Source organism: Chroicocephalus ridibundus, chromosome 2, assembly GCF_963924245.1.
Source record: "Chroicocephalus ridibundus chromosome 2, bChrRid1.1, whole genome shotgun sequence".
In the NCBI taxonomy this organism is placed as follows: Eukaryota; Metazoa; Chordata; class Aves; order Charadriiformes; family Laridae; genus Chroicocephalus; species Chroicocephalus ridibundus.
The window spans coordinates 39,179,178-39,203,303 of NC_086285.1; the positions used below are offsets into that span (position 1 = coordinate 39,179,178).

The 24,126-nt window shown below is 42.0% G+C and overlaps 1 long non-coding RNA gene across 4 annotated transcripts in view; it reads right to left on the reverse strand.

Annotated features, from left to right (window-relative positions):
* The window catches only part of LOC134511342 (uncharacterized), an 83,450-nt gene that overhangs the window by 57,528 nt on the left and 1,796 nt on the right, over nucleotides 1–24,126 (reverse strand). For 2 of the 4 annotated variants that reach the window (XR_010069861.1, XR_010069858.1), the window contains exons 1-2: nucleotides 2,197–2,412; nucleotides 1,963–2,092 (exon numbers count right to left, since the gene is read on the reverse strand). This is a non-coding gene — a long non-coding RNA (uncharacterized LOC134511342). Of the gene's footprint in view, nucleotides 1–1,962; nucleotides 2,093–2,196; nucleotides 2,413–10,960; nucleotides 11,001–24,126 lie in introns of those variants that run through there. The other 2 variants (XR_010069860.1, XR_010069859.1) reach the window with 2 other exon arrangements.

The following is a 24,126-nucleotide window of genomic DNA, read 5'->3' on the forward strand; positions in this document are numbered from 1 at the left end:
GTGCTTGTTTCTGCAGATTGGACCGATTCAAAAGCCAGTGACCTTGGCTAATTTGTGAAGGACAATTAACACTCAAGCAGAAGTGTTCCAAAATCCACCTACCGCTAACTTGCCAAAAGAAAGGACAAAGTCATAAAATGCACATTAGGGTTGAAAAAGAGAGAACCAAAAAAAAAGACAGAGATTACTTCAATCCTGAGGAGGGAAAGACGACCAAGAGAAACTGAAGCAGGAATAAAGTACCCTAAGCAGTGAATTGTTTTCTTGAACGCTTGGCAAACTTGTGAGGGAGCCTGGGAAATAAAGAATATAGGGAAAAATACAAGCTCCCTATTCATGGTTGCTTAAAGAATAAAAAAAAGGCCATGGATGCAACAGAAGAGACCAGATGAAATATGAAAAATACATTATGATTCAGCACTAGAGCCAATATATTCAGAGTATTGGTGGCGTAAGTATTTTCTCACTGTTTAAGCTGCAGCAAAACACAAATGGATCTTCAAATAGAAAAAGAGATTCCCCAAATCCACCTCTATTTCTTCTAGGACTTCAGTAAGAGGAAGAATTTGTCAATAGACCCCCAACCTCAGCCCACCTTCCCACCACTAAATGCCTTTTGGAAGCTTAACTTTGAACTTTACTATCTTCATGTTTGCTAAAATTATTCTACACACTGATTTTGCCTCAGGTACTCTATTAGATGCTTTACAAAATACTTAACACACTTGTATATCCTACCCTTGAGAGGGTCTTAGACATCATCTCGTTGATCATCCTGTTGAACAGGTGAAACTCAAAAGTTTCAGCGGGGGGCAGGCCAGGGAGGAGAGGGACAGCACAAATTCTTTGTGGCAGAAGGCCCATAATTTGAATCATGACATGGAACGCATTCATTTCAAGCACCACGTCTACAAACAAATCTCCCTGGATGACAAATCCTTCCCCTAAGTACACTATAGCTAGTCAGAAGCACACGCACCTTGGGAGCATGTAAATACTCTGAGACTGGTTAGAGCTACCTACATCTTAACATCATATATTACAGCTGTTTCAAAACAACTGAGAATTTCAAATTACATTGGCCGGATCTTCTTTATAGGTAGTTGCATTGTGCTGGAGGCAGATCTTGGAGAGCAGACGTTTCAGTAGAGAAGACTGCTGTGAAGCATGACCTACCTTTACCTTCCTTCCTTCCTTCTTTTCATTTCTGTCTTAATAAGCAGAATTATTAAGACCATCGCATTACACAATGCAAAGCAGAAAATCTGTTCATCCAGGGCTCTCATACAGAAACTAATGTCTGTGGTTTTCAATGCACTCCACAATGGAAAGCGGAAGCCAGCATTCCCACTTTGTAAGCAATAACAGGGCAGCACAGAGAGTGGAGTGACTTCCCCAAAACCATGCAACACTTTGGCGACAGAGATAGAAGAAGAATCCACGTCTCTTCGCCATACTTTAACATCTTTATCCTTACCCGAACAAGGGAGCAAACTGAAATGCAATGGAGAGGAACTTGTGGCAACCGCTACCCCTCGTTGAACTGTCCCCTTATAATTGCCCATTGAATTTTGTGCCCAACAACTGCAGCAATGGGAAGGGTAAGAGATGAACTGCAGTTTAGGGACTCGGTGTTGACAGAAAGGAAGTAGCAAAGATGTGGTGACTAATCTCAAAGCCTCCCTGGGCTGAACTGCAATACAGTCTGGGACTTCAGCAAAAACCTCAGTCTCCAATGAATTGTCATGTACTATAGCTTTATAACCTTGAAAAAAAAAGCCACCAAAAGCTTTTGGACAAACCTCAAAACCACTGTCTGATCGTGACGTTCATAACCCTGCTGAGTACAAAACCTGGTCTGCAGTAGGGTTTAAATTGTGCAGATCTGAACAAGAAGAATGGAGAAATAACAGAATAAAATATTTCCTGAAAAAAAAGGTGAGAGAGTATGAGAAACCTTACTGTTTTGTTCATGGTGCACATCTGTCTCCTCTCTTTAGCTTCTTTGGCAGTCAAGTTGAAATGCTTGAAGTTCTTCTTTTAGCCCTGTAGAACTGCTACCTGGTTTTCTTCACCATGAACCTGTGAATACCTGGATTTTGCAAGAGAAAAATTAATCAACAAACTGAGATTTTTCCACGTAGCCCCAACAGGGAAAAACTACTTGTAGGCGTAACATCTTTTTCATTTAAACACCTGGGCAAAGCACTTCTCAAGTTGTAATTCAGTCTTATGGTAACAATTGCAGAAATTGAAATTATCCTTATTTTGAATCCTTTCCTATTATTCAAAACTAATTTTGTCTTGCCAGGCAGACATATGAGCCTATATCTTTCATAAGATAACTAGACACAAGGCAGTTGCCTCCTCTTCCAGTGAGTTGGTGGTATCCCTCATCTATTCAATAACGAATACTGGCCTAAACTTCTTATTTTTAAGCTCTAAGCTTTATCCATGGTTTTCTTTGGAAAACTTCTCCATTTCAGTCTCAGGTTTTTGTGCTCCAAAGGACTGAGCAAGCTGCTGAAGTTTTTCCTCAAGCTAATAAACCAGTTGGCTGGAACGATTTAAGAACAAAGTCCTGCGTTTGTATGCAGCATCTTTAAAACTGTAACTCACTTGCAAGGACAAGAGCAGTCACGAAACAGTAACTTAGCTCAAAATAGGTATGCAAATGTTGGCTGTACTGGATCACTAAGCCACCTGCTAGAGAGTCATTTGCATCTATTTAAGCAGAACGGGGTTTACTGGAATACACACTGCTCTCTTAAATATCTATTAGGATCTAGGCAGGATGAAATTAATTTCTTAATGAAAAAGGTCAAATTCTGCAATCCACAAAGTAACAAGAATTTTGAAGAGCTAAGAATGACAGGATTAAGAATGCCTGTGTTCACATAATCAAATGAGTCTCCAAGATAAATGCCAAAATCACTTTAAAGGCAGATGAGTTATCTAATAGGCTTATATGAGGGAATGCAGCTCTCCCTGCAGTGGCAAGTTTAACACCAGGGCATGCAGCAGCCATTCCAGGTGAACAAGCTTTCTACAGAATTTGAATCAGAACGCTTTATCAAAGCAAAGATTTTTTTCTTCCTGTAAAGACGACACCACGCTGAAGTGCCAAGCGTGGCAGTTTCTATAATGTAATACATCTGCCTGCCTGTGATCACCTCTCCAAGATTTGAAGTCTCTGTGTTGCCAACAAACAGCCATACCACAGAAAATGTTTGATCGAACTGAAGTATTTTCACCCCACGGGATCATGTCTGGCCCTGGATCTTTTCCAATGCTGGTTTGTGCCAGCGTTGCAATAAATCCATCAAAAACAGCAGAGTTGCAGCAGCATGAGTCTACAGTCTCCCTACTTTCATCTGTTAAAACAGAGGTGACCCTTTGCTGATCACTACTGAGACCAATGGAAATCTGTACCTGCTACTGAGATGGAGCCAATGCCTTTATGGGCTGAATCTTTAATCAGAAAATTACAGGTGTGGCTAGACAGCTACAACAGAGACAGAGCAGGCATCAACAGCTTTGAAGCAAGTACCCCTTTATAGAAAAGTTTTCCATAAAATTGTCTTTCCTAAACTTTCCTTGTGGGTCTCATGATGTGCCATCCTGTATAAGTACCTCAGCAGGGCCTAATTTTAGGATGCTGCTGTCTGATGAGGCGGAAGGGGTTTACGAGAGATCCTGGACACAACCAAAGCAATCTGAGACTTTGCTCTTCGTTGTTGACTGGAGACTCACGGTGAGAACACTGCTACAGATTTTAGCAGCAGTGCAGTAGAAGTATACCTAAATAGCTAAAGTACTACCAAAGTAAAAAGTAAATGCCAGTGAACAAATGGAGACAATTTCAAGAACGCTCATTAGATGATGTAAGCATTCACATAGCCTGTTTACATATCGGTATGTTTTTGTTTCTCTACCAGTATTTTTTCTGCAGCATAGATCTATCTGTATGAAATCTATTCAGCACATAAAACCTAAAGGTGGAACATATGTGTCTGATAAACAGCCTGTTACAAGCTTATTGTATTTCAGGATTGTTCCACTTCAGTTTACAATTTGTTTTATGTTCTTTTGAAACTGTTTCGGTAAAACTGGGATTAATTTAATACACATTTTATTAAAATTGTTTGCAGTAGAGTAAGACAAAATTATGAAGTACAGCAGATATTGAAGCACTGAGCTGCCTATAGTGTTTAGGGCAACTAAAAATAAAGCATGTCAAACTACGAATTCCACAAATTTCCTTATTTCCTGGCCCCACTCACCCTGTCTCAGATCCATGTTAGAGTGAAAGGTCTTTTATACAATTCAGCCTTTCCTTAGACAATATGATAGGTATATCATTAAATTATTTCCATGCAGCCACTGTGTTCAAACAATAAAATTCCCAGTCCAGCTCATTTTGTAAATACGCTATAGCTGTTCAAGGGCTCTCTGAGCTCATGCGATTGGATTGATGGCCCTCAATGGTCAAAGGAAGGGAAAATTATCTGCTGGGATTTTTCCATCTGGTTTACATTGCAGTTCAAACTCTACAGATCAAAGAAAAAGCATTTTCTCTTTCACTGCGTTATCTAACATGAGCCAAAGCATTTTTGGGCCTGTTCAGTGGAAAAGCAAGAGAGCACCACTTTATAGAAACTACCTCTATTTTTATTAGTTTCAAGTCACTTTTAAAAGTCATAATATATAGTAATAGGCATGGGCACCAGCCATGTGAGTGCTGGTAGAGGGAGCTGAACAATGAAATCTTTTCTCAGTTTTTATTTCGTCCTTAAGAAAAGCTGTGACACCCATTCCTAGAAAGCTAATCAGATGCCTGCAAGTTTAGAGGCAAACATAAGCAAATTTTTGGCTTTTCACCTCCACAAATCAATAGCAGAGCTACCAAACTCTTTTAGAAGTTGTAACCCTATCCAGCCTTTAGGGCTTGGGCTGAAATGCAGCAGTCTAGAAGACTCAGTTTAGTTACTCATAGAGCTTTGAAGCCTTCGAAGGCAGATATGCTCTACTTTCCCTTTCACCCACCTTATTTTAATCTTTCTTAGTTACATCAACAGTCCCTCTAAGTCATAAGTTCTGGTGCTCACTTCTTGTTAGCTGGCACCTAACCATGTTGCCTAGTAGCTAGAGATAGAAAAAAGCCTTTTAAAAGAGAGAAACCAAAGGAAAAAAACCCACAATGTGCAAGGAACATGGACTCTTTTGCATCCTGAAATTTCCAGGAACATAACAAATAAAGAAGCTTTGAACAGGGACACATTCTTTTCATGACAGGGTAGTGACTTCCAAAGAAAACCCCAAACACCCCACAACCAAACAAAACAGCATGAAGTAGCCATAGTTTTGTAGGTTTTGTGTCTCTTAGGCATTAGAGAGACTTTTAGTAGCTACAACTTCACAGAGAAATGAAGGATGTCGGTTGTGCAGTCACTTTGTTATGGACTGCTTATGAAGTCTTTTAGTCATGTCACTGTTCCAATGGGGATCAGAATTCCAGAACTTTTTGAAACTTGCTGGATTTAAACCTAGAAGAAACATCAAGATGAACTGGATGTACAGAATGTACCCATTGGATCCCATCAGATCTTGGTGAGAAGACCCTCAGTCAGATAGTAGCACAGGCAACTCAGCGTGCTTATTCTACAAAGTCTGTGAAGAGCCCAACCTTGCAGGAGGTAAGAAGCACACATGGGAGCAAGCACAGACATGCAGAGTGTCCCACTCTTGGAAAAAACTTCTCTGTCTGCAGGAAAACCAGACATTTTTACACCAGTCTGTGAAAAGGAAAAGACTATACCTAAGACCAGTGCAAAGCACACATATTCCAAATAAAAGAAATTTCGGCTTCGGAAAGGAAAAAGTATCAGAATTCAAGAGCTAGATACAACCACTGACTGGAATATTACGTTGGATTTAGATGAGATGATTATTACGAACAGGACATGACTACACTGATTAATGTGACATCTGAATCTAAAATAAAGATTTTGCAGAGAAAGTTGACTCATGTGGAATACAGATGGGTAAAACTTAAGGCATGCACAGGGCAGATTATTCCCAGTAAGGAAAAATAAAGCCTTGATAAATAAAAAAGTTTGCAATTGCCTATGGAAATGGAATACCTGTTCTTGGGTTGAAAACGCAGCAGACCATATATATCATTTAAAGACTTTATAGTGCAGAGGATGAGAAAACCTTGAAAAGGGGAAATGTTTCCATAAAGAGGAAGAAAATAGAGTACAGCTCTGCGTGAAAGCTGACGTGCTGTAATTGTGGGCAGCCACCAAGAGGGGAAGGTCAGCCCCCTTTGGGAACTGCAGCATCTGCCGTCCTCCCATGCATTGGTCCAGCTCCACCAGTCCAGCTTGCTCATCTCCCCCAGAGCCACTTGCTGGTGGTGCAGGGGATCTGTCTGGAGTTGAATCCCTTCACTGAACCAGTTCCTGCCTTGACCAGACATTTAACAGCCTTTTACCATAACCAGGCTGTGCACAACAGGGGATGGAGGGGCGGTGGGACTGCCTCTTCTGGCAGCAGCCTGCAGTCAGACCAAGCTCCACATGGATATAAAACTCAGTGTGCGCAAGAGTACACCAAAGGAAGAGACAAACTGCCAGCATGTAAAGAAATACCATAGGCACTCCATTACTGTCTGTTTTTAATATTAGAAAACCTCTTAAAAAAAATAAACATCGTTTAAAACTTATGACAGAAAAGGCAGAATGAAAACAGTCTGAAATTGCATACGCAAATACGTGCAAGCAAACGTTAAATCCACGGTACAAGCTTGGCCTGGGAGTATTTGTTGTTGTTGACTCTGGGTAGTAGTTCTGCATTACTCCTAGAGTCATATAATCATAGAACATGTTGGGTTGGAAGGGACTTTTAAAGATCTAGTCCAACCCCCCTGCAGTAAGCAGAGACATCTTCAACTAGATCAGATTGCTCAGAGCCTCATCAAGCCTGGCCTTGAATGTCTCCAGGCACGGGGCCTCCACCACCTCTCTGGGCAACTTGTTCCAGTGTCTCACCACCCTCATTGTAAAGAACTTCTTCCTAATGTCTAATCTAAACCTCCCCTGCTCTAGTTTAAAGCCATTGCCCCTCGTCCTATCGCTACATGCCCTTGCAAACAGCCCCTCCCCAGCTTTCTTATAGGCCCCCTTCAGATCTGGGAGGCAGCTATAAGGTCTCCCTGGAGCCTTCTCTTCTCCAGGCTGAACAACCCCAACTCTCTCAGCCTGTCTTCATAGGAGACAGGCTGAGAGTCTTCCTGTCACTATCCAGATCTCCTCAAAGAATATAATATATGATCTCATTAATAACCTCTATATTTAATACCTATGGCAAACTCGCTGAGGGTAATGACACATTGGATCACAATTTGATTATTATGTTTTGTGACAGCTGTGATTTGAATGACATTACTTCATAACCAGGGAACTACAATTAAGCTGTCTTATGGAAAACGGTGTCAATATTGTTAAAATGACATTTTAAAAACCTAATAAGTTAAGTTTGCATAGGTAGGGGGTATTAACCTGCAGGGCAACACACCTGGGACTATCACCTGTTGAAATCCTATATAATAAAAGTATTAGAAATAGGCCACTGACGTTAAAAATAAGAGTATTGTAAGTTCTTGCAAATACAAGGAGAAGGTGAGATAAAATAAAAGTGTTACAGGCATAAGCCTATGCACATATATAGTATGAAAAACACAGTCCTCATCCCAGAGGCACCCATCTCTAATGAAGCTGCTTCTGTGGGTTGATTGCTATGGTCCTGAGTACAGCACAGAGCTCTGTATTTTAACTCCTGCACGGCCTTGGGTTTTAGCTTCCAAAAGGCACTGTGGGAATTGGGGCAGCTTTTCAGAGGAAACTAAACAAGCACTTGAGGCACAGAGAAGTTGCAGAAAAAAAACCCAAACCACTTAAACCAGATGAGATTGAGGTGAAAGTCAGTGTGGCACTGAAGGTTTCACAGAGTAAAAACCATATAGCCAGCATTTAAATTCTGTGCCTCGGTGACAGGAGCAGAGGAACATACAATGAGATGCCCTGGGTTTTTGTGAGTCCCCAGGCATGCACACATTTTTCCATGCTAAAAAAAATGAGCAAACCATGAATTTAGGGAGAGAAAGCATTTCTGTGACAACTGTAGCACAGGCTAATTTCTAAAGGAGCTCCATAAACCCCAGCAGAAAGGCAGTGTGAGCCAAAGGAGGAGAAAAAAAATGTATATCTGGGAATGGTAGTTAAATGTAGGTGGAATGAAGAAAATCTAGCACGCTTTTTTAGTATTGCTTCCTAACTGAGTGCAATCACAATCACCTTGGTGTATGATGTTTTATTCAGGTCTAGAAAGAGAAGGATCTGGGAAGTAAAGGAAAATGGAGTTCTTCACAAACTTCAGGATTGTAGGATTTAAAACAATTCATTATGTATTTACTGTTAGCTCCTCTGCTGCTTATGAAACCGCTAGAAATAGATTAAAGTTTAATGTAATCATTTGTCATGCATACAATTAAAACAAATCTTTCAGCTGATTGTGAATTGTTTACAGAGCCTAATAATTACCTGATATATCCATTTGAGACAGGCCAGCAACTATATAGTCTGTCTTCCTGGCTAGATACGCAAGAATAATTTCCAGTCGGAAAGGATGGCTTAGAAAGCTTGATTCTCTTGGAGAAAGTTGGCAGTACATGGAGAGGCAGAAGATTAAAAAGCATTAGGCATTTTAGACGTGTAAACTTTCCTTGTGAGGGCAGTTTACATTGCCTGATACGTCCTTTTCCAAAATATTATCTTTATTGGTCAGAAGCCCAATTCTCTGGTCACATTCATGGGCAGCTCTCATGAGAGCCCAGACTCAGACACTGAGGATGAGAAGCAGTTCTTGAACTCTGTATCGTGGATGATATGAAGAGGAATTAAAAAAAATACATCTCGTTCTATGAAATAAATATCACTGCCAGCTTATTGCAAATACTTGTGGACAAGATGCTCAGCAGATGTGCAAGTGTATAGTGTTACTGACTTCAGCAGCACAAAGACAACTTATTCTGGGTAGAACAAAGCCTTGAGCCTTCATAGTTATCAAGTTTTACTTCTGTGGAGGTTTGCATGGATAATGCTTAGATTGCTGAGCCATTTCCAGTACGCAAAACATGGGGCTGAGCAAAATTATTTTTTTTTAAATAAAATGAATGATTGCCCTCCAAAAATAGAAGCCTTGCACAGAACACAAGTTTGCCTCTTGTTTCAGCTAACAGGAATACCTCTCAGCTCTAAAACTTCACTCTGTCAGCCTCATGTAGTGCTTGTAAAGTACATATTCCTGTATATCTGGATATATGGCCTGCTGTGGTAACTTTCTGTTTGCTGCTGCTGAGGAATTTTGTTTGGCATGTGAAGTGGTTGCCAGCAACCACATATGGCATCCCAGCCCCATAGGAAGGACTTTATGCAGAGTTACACCGTCCATCCTCAAATGGCCCCAAGCCTGCAGTAACGTGGGCAAACGGCCCTGGCAGCGGCTGCCACCTTATGAGGCAGACGGGCTCTGGGCAACCATGTGGGCTCACCACACGTGAGCAAACCAAGGAGCAGCTCCGCCTGCGAGGCTGTACTGAGGGGACCCCCAGAGGGCTGTCAAACGGGTCCCATCCTCTACCAGCCATGGGACCTGGCAGCGTCACCCAGCATCAGCTGCCAGGCATTTTATGCTTTGTAAGAGTTAAAGTCCACTGAGGCAATTTCAACCAGTCTGGTTCAACCACTCAGCCATTTTTGTGAATTGTTAAAAGCCTTATATGGGTTGAAGTTTGTAATTTTTTGACTGTACCTGGCTGCCCAGCACAATGAGGTAATACATCTCCTCGCTAGGTCAGGCCCGGTCCCACAAGCCATGGAGAGGTCCTGGCACCAGCGCTGTTCCATGTCTGCCTACACAGGCCAGATGTTTGTGCTTTACAGCCTACAATAACAAAGACATGAGGCCCGCTGCCTGCAGGCAACAATACTCCAGCATCTCAGACCAGATTCAGGTTTTGTCTTCACTAGACATTCAAGGTGCTTGTGGCAGTTTTCTGTTGGCTCCTGAAGACAAAAGCTTTTTCCCAAAGGATCAGTAGATCAAGCTGAAATACCTGCTGTGGACTTCATCCTTAAGACGACCTTCATAGTTTGCTGGAGCAAAAGGGATTTTTTTTCCTTTGGAAAAATTCAACAGCGGCAGTTAACCTCAGCCACATGTATCTACATTGCTAATATATTTTTACTACGTTATTGAAGCCTGGTGGATTAGAAAGCCTGCTGCATAAATTACACTTTGCAATCCTTTGCCAGAAGCTCAGAGGGAGACTAATTTTAACCAATCATCATCCCATCTCCTCCTTATGGGCTGTACTAATTTTCAACGGATAAATTCACCACAGCATTCAGGGTTCTAGTTTCTAGGCTTCTTTTTTTTTTTAAGAAAACAGAATTATATGATTACATAATGCAGAAACACTTTCAACACATTACTATTATGAAAAAGTAAATAAAAATCTCAAGCTTTATGTGCCTAGAGTTCCTGCTTTGGGAAAAGGCTTGGTACAGGGGAAAATGATGCAAGAAAAGCACCTTTGGGCTTTAGCGCATGACTCAGAAGCCATGAGATATTGCTCCCAAGGCAAACTGACACCTGCTGCACCTTCTCTTTACACCGTGGATGAGGGTGAGAGTGGCAGCAGGTTCAGGATCATTCCAGTGAGCAGAGCTAGCCAGAGAAACCACAGCAAGGAAAGAGCCTGTCAGAAACCCTGGGGTTAATGAACCATGCAGCAGCACCTCAAGACTCTCATTTCATTCCAATGAATGGTTGTAAATGGAAATTAAAACCACCAGCAAAGCTAAAACCATGAAAGGAGGAAGAGATTTACACTCACCTGCATGGGGAGTTTTGAATCCCTCATTCCCTCAAGACAGACTCTTAACTCACCCAGCAGGAACTGTGGTTTGTCGGGATGCTTTGGCCGTACAGATTTTCCACATGAACACCCAGTACATATCATTTGTAGTCCATGAGCTGCATGTGTTACCAGGGGTGGGATCCACAGTCAAAAATAAAGTGAAGGTGAATCTACATGTTAACCAGTTTTTACTCACTTTTTTTCTTTTAACGTGACCTGTGAGAGCATACTTAGTTCTTTTTCCATATTATAAATACTCACGCACACCTGTGGGGCACCTTTTTTTTTTTTTTTACTTAAGAGCTGTTTTGTTATTTTTTGTTTTAAGGTCTATGAGAAAGATTTCAGGAAGCTGTTACTTTTTGAAGGTCTTCCCCAACTCACAAAAACAACAACAAAAAAAGTCAGCTGTGGTGATCTCTCGTGATCTCTTTTGGCAGCGTGTTCTGCCGTAAACAGCCATTTTTGGATCCTCCATAACAAGGAGGTTAGCAAGGCTGTAGGCTACCAAAAAAAATAAATTAAAAAAGTAGTGATGAATACTTATGAGCTGAAAGCAAGTCTGAATTCCAAACTGAAGGCATTTTAGACACAAGATGCTTGATGAGTGGTTGCACAGCTGAAGAGAGATTATTTCATCAACAGTTTTTCATCTAAAATAATTCCCACCATATGAAAGACACCTTCCTCTTTCTTTTTTTTCCCTTTTATCTGTGGGAAAACTAAAAGAAAAATCTTAAGGGGTAAGCTGACTTAAATCATACATCTCTGAGTTTTTGAATTAAACTGTTTGGTGTTTCTGTTTTTTTAAGGCTCGGGGAGCTGCAGTTTGAGGCATTAGTTCCCATTTTACTCCAATATATTTTACCAACAAACTGTGGTCAGATCAATGCTGCATTTCATGGGAATTTTGATGGTGGGTTAGCAGAAGAAATGCAGGTCAGTCGATGAGCAATGCTTACGTGGAATTGAAGCACGAGACCATCAAACTGTAAATTTCAAGAGGCACTGCAACAGCAGAGGGGGCACGGGCTCATTTTGACCTGAGCTAGAACAAAGTATTCCTACCCTGTACAACATACTATTCCAAAATATTTTGATCAGCACCATAAAAACAAATCTAAATTAATGCTTTTCTCCACTTGCCATTCCATGAAATAGAATTGCAGGCTTTTCACCCTAACTGTACGTTTTTGCTTTTGAAACAATCTGGCTTCTCCAAAAGAGAGAGAGTTCACTTCTCCATGAGCTCTAATGACGGCTCATCTCTCTCTCCTTGGAAGAGGTGGTAGGATGATGGACTCAGCGTGCAGCTGGAAAGCTGCTCTCCAGAGCAGCTAGAGACCCCAGGGTGTGTAATTCAAATAGGCAAATAACAAGTCCTTCTTGGTATGTGTCTTTCAGGAAAACACATCTCTAACACCTATGGTCACATCACACACTGAACACTAGCAACATGTCATTTAAAAGCAGGAATAGATCAAACTTTAAGGAATAGTGAAAAAAAACATAGCCAAGAGGTATAGAAAGCCATAACTGTAAGCCAGCTACACCAGTAAAAAGTTGAATTCACACGGTTGGGAGAAGAGGAGCTTTCTACCAAGGTTAAAAACAGGTTCCTCGTGGCAGCAGCGTGGAAAGAGATGTCACTGCAAGGAGTCACGGTTCCCACATTCTCAGCATGGCTGAGCAGCCATCCAAGCAATAGGGTGTCACACACCTAATTCCACGAGGAAAAATCCTGCAGAGAGAAGTTGTACAATAACCACTAAAGGACAGGGTGGGAAAGGACTCGGTTAAGTCTCAGGCAGGATGAATTTGGCAGTTGTTAAATCCTGTTATTTAGGTCTTTATGAATCAGGAAACTGAGTTTGATCTCAGACCCCCTGTGGTAGCAGAAGAGGGACCAGGGCACTAACATGGCTGACCATCTCGATACGACTGGCCTGCAGAGGCAGTTTCCCTGTCTCAAGTTTCAGATCTGCTGAATTTCCAGGATTGTTCAGATCAGCCTTAGGAAGACGTTTCTTACCCTCTTTTACTTCAATTTCAGTATAAAGTAGGCACAGAAGCTTCCAGCCTGGAAGCACTTTAATAAGCGTACAACATGCAACCGTGTGTCTGGGACAACAAAATAACTGATCGCTGAGATAGGAAAGCAGAGATGGGCAACTTGACCAGCCACAGATGGCATAAAGGGGAGAAGGCTTTCTGACCTCTTTCTTTTTGGGAGATCATGAGCAGGGACAACCCATAAAGGTGTCTAGTCTGCTTTCTGGAGAGCAGTAATAAAACTCCACAAACGAGTGTGATACAGGATTTCCTTATTAACAGAGAAATTGAGGCAGAGGTGGATATTCATATGACCTAACTGCTGATACCTACCACAAGTCTTTTAGATTCTCTGTAGGTAATAGTGAGAGAGAGAGACAGATGCACCTCCCTAGGGTCAGCCAGTTTATCTCAATTACACTTCTGCTATAAATCCCCTTCTCAATAGAGGAAGCATCTCTGTCTCTCTCCATTAATAATGTTAAGAAGTCTAGTTCCTGACTCAGGAGCATAATCAGTGCCAGAAGTTTGGTGCTGTTAGTACTACCAGGTTGTCTTTTCTCTTTGTAGTGTCAGAGCTGTAGAGCAGGCTGTTCTCTGATCTTTCCTAATGAGTCTTGTCTGCTTCCAAACAAAAGAAAAGCACGGTTTGCATCTAGTTTGTGATTAGATACCAACACACTGGTACCAGATATGCACACAGCAAACAATAGTTTTACAATGAAAGACAAGCTAAATATTAATAAACATCCCAAAGTCTTCTTCATGGGGACCTACTCACAGAAAACAGCTTACAGGACTGTGCAAGCACAGGGGATCGCTGTAAGTCATCACTGATACTATCCCCTAGCTGCAATAACATGCAGCCACAAGGACACTAAAGAACTCAAAATAAAGATAACAGGCAAGCTATATATATACACACAAATAAAGCAAACAAAACCGTCCCACCTTCTGCTGAAAGATTATCACCAGATGGTTGGCTGGCTGACAAGAGGTAGCCCATCTCAAGCAAGATATAAGAAGAATAGGCCAGGCTGTAACAGGTTTTATTAGGCCAGCACGTACATTTGATGCAGTGCTTGAGCTTTTGGGGGTACGTATGCCCTTCTCTGGGTCTGAAATAGAAACAGCAACTACCCAGTAAACTTCCCAAGTATACATGGGAACAGCCAGTCTGAGTTGTGAGTGTAAAACCTACACCTAGACTGTCTTACTGTTTGCATGATGCTCCGCTGAGAAAACGTTCCGCTGAGAACAAATAATGATTTCAGGCCAGGTGGTTTCCGCACCGCCATTTGCAGAGGTGTTGCCTGGCCCTGTATGGGCAGCTGTTTTTAGAGAGGGATGGTGTCTTTATCAGCAAAGATGGTAGAAAGCAGCAAAGCAGCAAGTAATTTTCAAGCTTAAAATAAAGATAAAAGCCAAGTGGAAACCTGCTCCACAAAACTTTTCTCCTTTGAGCTGCCTTCCTCCTAAGGAGGAATGAATGTTTTGTCCTGAAAAATGCTATAAAGGAAAAGCTCCCAAGTATTTTTATTGTTAAGGTTTCCTATGTTAGAAAAACAGTTAATTTTTTTCTCCTAGTTTTAGCCTCCCTAACCCAGAAATATTTAAGCATAGGAGAAGAAACAGGGAAAAGAAAACAAAAGAGTAAGAAGGGGCTTTAAACTCTAGGAACATTTTTTCTGCAGTGAACTCAGAGAGACTGAAGTTCGTAACAAAAGTTGAGCGTGTAATATTTTCCACTGCTTACGGTTCCCTTCTGAACTTCCATTTTGTGGGAATACACTTGGATCACTGCTGACCTGTCTCTGGAAAAGGCTTGCTGTGTATTTTGGCTTGGCTTCCTTCCATTTCTACTCCTCTAAGTCTGTTCCCCATTTCAACATCTCTTATTGCCACATTCCCAAACATGTTACACAACCCTAAAGAAGCAATTTATAGGAATATTAGTAATTCAGCTGTGAACAAACAAGCACTTTTCCCTTTTAACAGATCGTTCTCTCCTGGGAACCATAGTTATGTGGCTGTTTGCTCACTTGTTTACAGCATTGCACTGGATGCGATATTTAAACAGGCAAATGACTCAAAGCTGTATAAATCTGTGAAAGCCAGTGCTCTCCAGCAGCTTTCAAAGCAAAACCTGGCTGGAAATATCCCGTGAAGACTTTTCCAAAAGTGCCTGGAAGAGTCATACGTGAGCGTGTAACCTTCCTATAGCCAACCAAATAGTGCCAAATGAGTGTACAGAGGATACTGCTTTGATGTCTACAGCCTGAGGCAGCACCATCCTGGTGAGAGTCCTGAGCACTCTGGGAATGTAACCCATCACCAAGTACAGGGCACTTTTGTAATGCCAGCAGATGCAAGGATATGAGGCTGCATAACTTACCCCAAGACTGGAGTTACTCATAAACGATAAGTAGCTTAAAGGCAGTCTCACCAAGTGTGCTGAAATTCCCAACTATTGCCTGATCTCGCAACCCCTATTTGCTTCAACACTGGCTCCCATGGGATACGCCTACAGGCTGTGCGTTTGCCAGGTCAAAGACCTTAGTTTTCAGTATTTTATCAGAAGATTACATCAAGTTCAATGTCAACTTGTCTGGAAAAAGAAGACCCCCACCATGCGAGCTTAAAACCCAAGCCACAATCAAGAACTTTTCATCTGCCTCTCTGCAGAATAAAAGCTTCTGATTGATAACATGAAGTGTATTTTGCTGATCTTCAGTTGTCCTTTTTACCCTGCTCCAAACGTTGCCACCCCTGCAGAAGAGCTTGCCAGGTGGAGTATCTACTTGCCACAGTTTACAGCCTGACACATTAGCATGCAATAAAACTACTGACTTCAAATTTATGCACTCGTTACAAGCTGCAGTTCATGGTCACATTTATTTCTGCTTGGCTCTGCCTCCAGCACTGATAAAGACCTTCGGAAAAAGGTTTGTGGCAGGCACTAAGGGCAGTAATTCCTCAAGCCATCTCCATGAATTCCACCTCCAAGTCAACCCAAAGAAAGTCCTGTAGCTGTACCGTGCTCTACCATCATCATATTCATCCTCTGCCATGCAGTCGGTGTAACCTAGCACCAGAGCTAAGTGGAGAACCGTGACCCAGAGCTACTCAACCTCTCGCAGAAATGAGAAAGAAGTCTAGAGACACCCTCTGGATCCGAGCCAGGGAGCACAGCCACAGGCAAAGCAGTGCGCTGCGGAGGCAGCAGTCACAGCCGGTGGCTGCCTGACACCAACCTGAAGGTAAAGCAAGTCTACTAAACGCAACACACCCAGCCTCATTTGTGAGCACACAAGATGGCCTCACAGACAGAAAATGACATTTTTCCATGTAAGACTACTCCAGCAATCCAACACAGCCTGCACTAGCTCCACTTACAAGCAGATTTTATGTTTTCCTGCCCCAAAGTGGTGAGCTCTGCAAAGAGCCAAACAATGGCACAATGTGTCACACAAAGAGGTTTTCATGAGAAAGACTCTACTCAGATGTAGGCAAAAATAAGTATCTTTATCACTGGTGCCATACAATTACCATTAATATCCTCAGTCTGAGAATGTGGGTACAGAATTACACCCACATACCTGCTCCTGAAGCGACAGATGTCATTCCCACCATACGTTGTTTCCTTTTGACATCCTAGCAATATCACTGATGTTTTTTCTGCCTTCAACTAGTGCCTACCTATAGGACAACACCGTCAACATCATTGCAGGGGCAGTGGGACATCTAGCTACTGGGTGACATGCAGTCAGCACGCAGCAACTGTCCAACCAGTCTAACTGGGCATTTCACCTACCACCTTCTCATCTGATAGCAGGATGTCTCTGGTTATGTACACTTAATGAATGTGTTTTGGTCAGGGGTCACCAGGGATGTGTGTGTATCGATAGGGCTTGGCATGATGGGCCCTCAATGGCTCTAGAGAGCTAATCTAGCCCAGAGGACCATTGGATCCATACACTTGAGCTTATTTGGCCTGGCAGATACAAGTTGCTGTCTATCTGCCACCTCTCTCACAAGTAAAGCATCAAGAAAAAGCTATTTTTTTAAAAATAATCTTACCAGTAAAGCTGAGGAGCAATGATGAAGCACAGGGCAGGGGTAGAGGCTGCAGGTAGAAATGTCATAAATTGCTGCCCACAAAGCCGCCGAATTGTGTAATACACCCCCAGCTTCTAAATGTCAGCACTAACGAGTAGGTTTTCTCCTGTTTCTGTGAGTTTTCCATTTCTTCCCAGGGCAGAACTGAAGGCTACGTAGGCAGTAACAAGGGAATGAGTAGGCAAACCAAGTGACAGATATTTGTCAAAAAAATTGGACAGAAAATTCCCACATTCTCGACAAGGATTTTAGTTGCTATAGAATCACAAAAATAGCATTGGGCTATAAAGGCACTGTAAACCAATACTTTTCTCTCACTGTCCAAACTGGTAGAGGGGTAAACAGGAAAAAAAATACAAAATGAAGGCCAGAGCCATAAGCTATTGGGAGCCTTTGGGACAGAAGAAAAATAGGTTTGAGCCCTCCTGTGTGAACTTTCTGGGAAATAATAAAGTTATTGAAAAATTGCCATATCCAGACTCAATATAGAGATTTACAGATGGCTGTGGCAGCACAATATGATCTGTCAATTTGCTGGCTCCTCTCATCAACAAATACTTGAACTTCCTCTTGAGAACATTTTATCCACTTTCAGACTGAAATACAGTACATCCCAACATACCAGGACCTTATTAGATGTGCCATGGAGATACTAGGGATGAATCTGGGGGACTTGTTACCCAAGTTTCATCCTGGGGGAATTTTAACTTGTCAGTACTAAAGCAAAGCTCAGAGAAGATGCATCACCCATTTTTTATAAAACATTTTGAAGAGAGAATAACCTGAAACACAGTCTTACTAAGACTACCTGGACTGACTTTTAACTGCCTAAGGAGAGGCCAGAGTATCCCAGGGCTAAATGTCCTAAGCCAGAGGGAAGAACAGGCTTGGGCTGGAAGAAATTCAGAGGAAGAGGCCCAGGGAGTCCTGTGTGCTGTTTCTGCCACAACTGCAAGGGATGGAGGGTATAGATACCTCTTTCTGTGGGCAAGCACAGGACAAAGGTAAGGGGGGAAGACAATGCAATGCTTTTGTTAGAAGCAGATGTAGCCACAATGGGACACAGCTATGACAGAATGGTTCAGACTCCACGTTTGCTTTCAGCCCCCTCTGGCCTTGGTGTCCACCCAGATCTTCTTGCCACTGCAACACTCAGTCTGCTAGCCCAAGTCCCTCGGTGCATGGTCCAGTGGGACCTGGGGCCTCCCAACCCCACCTGGCCCATAGCTGCCATCACTGTGTTAAAACATCCTTCAGGGTGGCAGCGATGTGGTGGAGGTGGCACAGGACCAGCTCAGGGCTGCTCCTCAGTTCTTTAACCACCAGGACCCTTCTCCCAGCATGCAAGGCAAAACCCTTCCTCTCTTCCAAAGTACCATTCCTCTCTCAAACAAAGGTTAATGAATCAGAATAAAATCAGGCAGGGCATGGGGAGGCTGGTCATGACCAGTGATGCCCTGCTAGTGCCACCAGGGCCATGACAGTCCCAGCCCTTGCCTCGAACATGAGACCATAATGGCAAGCGGTGCCTGTGGGTGTTATTTCATTACGCTGATTGCTGCTTTGGTTTTCACCCTACATTTGGAAATGAAAGCAACTTTTAATCAAGAAGAGGACAAAACACTGAGAAATGGGCAGGATTTTTGTTTTTGTCATTGGTGAGGGTGATGGCACAGCAAGGGTCTTTGCAGCATTTTGTTCTGCTCCAAGATACTTCCCACATAATTAGCCCTCTTGCCACTGTGAAACTATTCAATATATACCTTCCCTAGTGAGCAGTCCCATCTAACCACAGCAGTCAAGTAGCAAATAACACTTTGATTGTCTGTGCTTACATTTTCCATCTTCAGCAGAGCAGATATTTTTTTTCCATTAGATTTTCCAACCACTCTTCTCCCATCCATGACAGACATAAAAGAGGATAGTTAACTCATACCTTTCCTGAGGCCACCTCATTTCAAAGTCTAATACCTAGATCCTCAAGAAAACTTGTTCTGTTCCTCTGGAAAGTGAGGGGGAGAAAGCATGAAATGAACAATACTATTGTGCCATTTATGAGTTTGTGATACCAATAATGCAATTCTGTTCCCAAATCCTCAGTTGTTCTTCTCAAGACGATTGACTTAAATGTGAGTACTCCTACTCAATGGTTTCTTTTCTTCCAACTAAATTCATACTTTTTAGGTAGGTTTGTTTGTTTTTCCCCAAAATACTCAATATCCTTAAGCAGTGACTAAAGACAAGAAGATTGCTACTTTTCAAAGAAGCCAATCCTGTGAGAATTCCTGTCTCCACTCCTTTAAATGCATTAATAGGAACAGGAGAAAGGCAGAAGGTTCCCCCAAAACACACGGCTAATACAAACCCACAATAACAGGCTCTGGCCCTCATATGGTCCCAGGGAATGAATGCATCTCTTTACTTCTGCAGAGCCCTGAACTCAGATAAATGAGGATCACTGACTTCACTCTACCATTAAATCTCTGCCACATCAGCCTTCCACCATCACTGTCCAGGATCAAGAAAAATATTGTAGAACTGTGAAGAAAACCCAAGGTATTTTAATTTGGCTTTGCACTTATTTGTGGCCTATGTGACACCTGCTTTAATCTGGATTTTAACTTCCTCTCAGAAAACATTTCTAACTCATTAAAATTACTCACAGTCAAAAAAACCCCAAACAACCAAAGACCAACAAACAACCACAAAGCCCCCACAACAAAAAAATCCCAAACAACCAGGGAGGACAGGGCAGGCTTGTAGTCGTTTATGGTGATGGAAATTTGGTGAACACAGGGACACTTCCTAACTGATTGTTTTGCACGTTGTCTGCTTGTGGCAGAGAAAGGCAACCAGATAACAACAGTGAGCATTTTGTTAATTATTTTCCCCAATAACTTCCCCAGTTAGCTATTCCAAGCAAACCCTCTAAGAAAAAATTGTTAGTTTCTCAATAACATCTAACCTACATCTTAGTAGCCGCATCTTCCTTCAGCATTTAGACTCTACAATATGTTTGCTGTTTAAAAAAAAGATTATGGTAATTATCGAAATCTATACGAGCTAGAATTTTATTCTGAAGTGGATTAATAATTGCCAGCTTGTTTTTCAGCAAGTGAGAAGTTGGAGAGCTTTGTGTCATACCACAAGGGCAGCAGAAACTGAAGAATTGGAGGGTCAGGAAACACAAATGGTGAAAAATTATTTTGAAGTATAATGTCTGAAGTTAATAGCTGATAGCAAGGTTAACACTACTGGGATTATGAAGCTCACACAGCGGAAAAGCAAGAAAATAAAAAAGGCATTGTTTTTATCCAATTTACCCCCCTCCCTCCTTTTTTTTAATAATAAGGGATTATTCCTCTCAGTCGGGCTAACATAGCTTCAAGTAAAGTCTACTTCCTTTTCCTCTAAAAGATATTGTTCATTTTCCTTCAGGTTGCTGAGCTCACTTTCACACTAAGCACAAGTAGCTCAAGAGTTGTCTCAGGATCACTAGGGGATGGGAAGACCAAAGCTTTTTAGAGAAATGCAGCATTCAAAAAAAGGTATCAGTAGGTAAGAATTAGCATCAATATCCTGTGCTGCTTGTGTCACTTGCTTGCAGTCTCACAGCACTGTATATTATTGACCAGGTTTGCATAATGAGAAACTGGGACACTGCTGATTTAAGCTTAATTCACATCCAGATGCAGCAAGTTATTGTTTTTATCACCTGCGTCTCAGGGGAGCTGTTGAACCAAATAGGCACTTTCCTTACAGGGAAAAAAACATGGGTTAAAAAGGTAAGAGTAGCTATACTAGGCCAGAGTGCTGTATCCTCCATCTCAGTATCCTTTCTTAGACAGGGACCAGTAAGAGATGCTGAAGTCAGACTACAAGAACAGGCTAAGCACACAGTGATGCTTTGCCAGAATGCACTCCCAGCAATTAACAGCTTTAGGACTTCTCAAACCAGAAGCACACACTCATGTATCCTCGCTCCTAATGAAGTTTTCTTATATGAGCTTGTCTAGTTGCTTTTTGAACGTGGGTAGAGTGTTGGTCCCCACAGCGCTCTGTAGCAAAGGCTGCCAGAACTTAACTATGGATCATGGAAGAAAATTCCTCTTCCTATTCTAAACTTTGGAATCTGTTATTTCACTTGGCATCATGTAACAGAAGTAGAGAAAACAGTGAATGACTGTTCCCTGTCTACCTTCTCTGCTACTCTTCATCTGATAGCTCTCTATCATCTTCCTCCCTCCTGGCCATTTCTTTTTCACATGAAGAGCTGTAATCTATTTAGACATGCCTTGAAAGGAAGACATTGTGTACCTCTGATCATTGCTGCATTCCTTCTTTGTATGCTTTCTCTTTACTCACCCGTTTTGAGAATGGAGAATTCATGAGGTGGGCACACCATGGGCTCTTACAGCAGCACAACTGTTTCTCCTGGTTTTCTACTCTATTCCTTTCCTAACACCACCTAATACTCTTTTTGCCTCTTTGACCCTCACCGAGCACTCAACTGACAATTTCAGAGAACTGTCCAAAATGATTCAAAGATCTTTTGTGATCACTAGTAGCTATTTCACAGCCTATCACTGTATATGTGAAATTAAGGCTGTTCTCCAACACATACTAATTTGCTTTTATCAACAAAAAGCCTCAGGTGGCATTTTGTCACCCAGTTATGAAATACAATCTTTCTACACCATTTTGAAGTAAGTTCTGTTTCTCCTCTGAAACTTCATTCTCTATCCCCCTTTGGCAGATCACCCACGAACAATTTGGGCAGCGCTGGCTCTAGTATTGATCTCCAGGAGACTCCAGTGATCTCCTTCCCTGTAAAAATACGTTATCTATTCCTCCAGTTTGAGTGAGATTCAGCGTATTAAGAAAAACATCTCATGTAATTTTGTGCACGGCATAGCCTGTATGGTGCCAAGTACGTTTCCCTTAAATCCTACGTCACATCTGTCAGCTTCGTGCAGACGTCTTGGGTATCACAGAGCATCTCAGCTGGCACAAAGTGCCTATTTTTAGGGCCACTGAATCCGACTCTTTGTTTCCTGCGTCTTAACAAGTTACCGACTCATATAAGGACAATCACATCGCATAGTAGTTTTGTTCCTTTCCAAGTGTTTGGCAAAAGCTGTTTTGGAAATCCAGACCTAGCACGTCAATTTTGCACACAATGCTAGTAACTACCCTGGAAAAGTCTCTAATAAATTTGTGAAGGATGAGGTCTTTCTAGAAAAGCAATGATTACTCTTTCCTACAATACCTTATTTATGTATCTCCTTATGTGTCTACTTTATACTACACTTCCTACAGTTTTTCTGGTACAGACATCAGAGTTAGTGGCCACTAATTCCCAGATCCTCATGAAAAATCTGTTTTATAGACTGAAGTCACATTTGCCACTTTTTCATTGATCTGGTACCAAGGCAGGTGCTATATTACAGACTGAAACAGTTCTATTTCTCCACACTAAACGTTGATCTGAAGACCCTGAACTAATCCAAACGTTGGCTCAGCATAAATTAATCCATGAATTAGTCTGTAATCCACATGCCATGATCACCCCTCCGTAAAAATGAGAGAGGATGTGAATCTAATTCTTGGTCTAGGGCCTTTTTGCGTTTAAAAGCTATAGCCATACCAGCAATTCCTCCTAGGGTAAGCACAATTAAGAGCTGGCCAAAAGAGTTCTTCTGCCCGTGTGGTTTGTATCTAGTCCTTAAGCAAAACATGCTACAGTAGCAAATGGGTTTTTTGGCCAGCATTTGCACCGGGACAATACTGCTATTGCCACATCAGCAAAAGGCTCTCACTCCTCACTGGTATTTCTATGCCAGCAAAACTTTTAAAGTGTGGGCTGGGCCTATATTTTAGTGCTTTCCCATGGCTGCCCCAAGGGCCACAGCAAAACATCATCTCTCCACAGCTCTGTGGCCCCGGCCCCAGGTTCGGTCTTCTTCCTCCATCTTTCCCTCTACCTGTGCTTTCAAAGGAAACTACCCTCAGCTGCTTAAACCCCTGTCTCCCACTGTGCCCACGCTGGACACATGCCACCAGCAAATAGGGGAAAGACAGCAGGGCATGGATCATATATCTGAATTTTCCCTGGTGAGACAGAGGTGAAATCTTTTCGGGGATGTTTAATCCATGAGTCATCACCATCATTAAGAACTGAAATCTTCCTGTGAATTCAAAATGTGAATAACTGTTTGAATTGATTAAACAATACCTCCTTTGGCGTAATGAGTAGTAAAAAATAAATAAATTGTATCTAAGTGAGTATACTGTTGTGTAAAGCTGTTTTAGAGGAATCATTGCTCTTGTCCACAAGGCAATCTATCTGCAGATGGAATTTACTCCTTTATAGGGATCTTATTTCTCTGTAACATCAGATGCAAAATTTCTCTATTCTGTGCCTCTGAAGAGATTTATTCACAGCCACTCTTCTGGTAAGATACTTGAAACTTGTGGTAATATTTAGACGAGGTCAGTTTCTGGCTAAAACTAATGTGTTGCTGTAGATTATTCTTATCCTTAGCCAGTATCATATCACATAAATGCATTAGGACATTTTCCTGGACTACGATGCCTTTATACGTACTGGAACAACTACAGAATAAACAAACAGAAAGGCGTTCCCTGTGGCTGACTTGTGATTTGGAGTTCTTTCTCAATTCCTTGAGCTTCATTTTCTGTGTATAAAAATAAGCCCAAGCATCAAAACTCTACAACTGTTGCTTCCTCTAATGTTCATCCATAGCTACTTTTCTGAAAGGAATACAGTGAAAAGAAAGGTGCACCCAGAGAGCAAGGCATAGAGCAGGTGGCCAACATCAGGTGAGCAGACAGCAGCTCCATAGAGGGCTGCACAGCTGCTTCCCCGGAGCACAGCAGCACAGGATGCTCACGGGGCTGCTGCGGTGACTCCAGATGCCCAACAGTGAACCAGCTCACTTGACAAACAT